Source organism: Hoplias malabaricus, chromosome 18 (assembly GCF_029633855.1).
Source record: "Hoplias malabaricus isolate fHopMal1 chromosome 18, fHopMal1.hap1, whole genome shotgun sequence".
Taxonomy (NCBI): Eukaryota; Metazoa; Chordata; class Actinopteri; order Characiformes; family Erythrinidae; genus Hoplias; species Hoplias malabaricus.
In genome coordinates this window covers 28284817-28285482 of record NC_089817.1, presented here as the reverse complement: position 1 = coordinate 28285482, position 666 = coordinate 28284817, and positions in this window count along the sequence as shown.

Sequence of the window (666 nt, the reverse complement as noted above, 5' to 3'; positions counted from 1 at the left end):
CTCTCTCTCTCTCTAAAATAAAAAAAAAGAGGCCCACCACAGGCCCAGGACTTGCCCTCGGTCTCAAATAACAAGGAATTTATTGGGAGCGATTCTGGAAGAGCACCACTGCCTTGGGCGATGGTCCCTCTGCTGGTCTGCCTACATTTGGACTCAGGAGTTTAACTACTTAGGAGAACACACTTTATTTTACAAGGACGTGACTTGCGTGGCGCGTCCACTGTCACTACGAGGGTTCTGAGCCCTGCCAATGTGATACTTGGTACACTGTGTTGACCACTGTTGGTGCACAGCTTCGTGTTATTTTTTGTTTTGCTTTCTCGTTTTTGTTTTGGTGATCACGTGACTGAAGCGTGTGATCACGTGACGTGGCCCGACGCCACAGCGGAACGACGTGTGAACTTTTGTGAGGAAGTGAGTGCTTGAAAATAGTGAAAACACTAACTTTAGTTTTTTTGTTTTGTTTTTTTTTCTGGTAGTTTGTCCTTCTACGGTTACGTGGAGCGGGCTCTGATCATCGCCCACTTTACGCAAGGCATTATGTTCCATCACCGACAAAAGACAAGAAACACATGCATGTGATTGTTCTTTCTTTCCTGAGTTTAGTATCAAAGAAAGCGTCTGCGGAAAAGGAGAGAAAGTATTGCTTTTATGCATCTTTTGAAA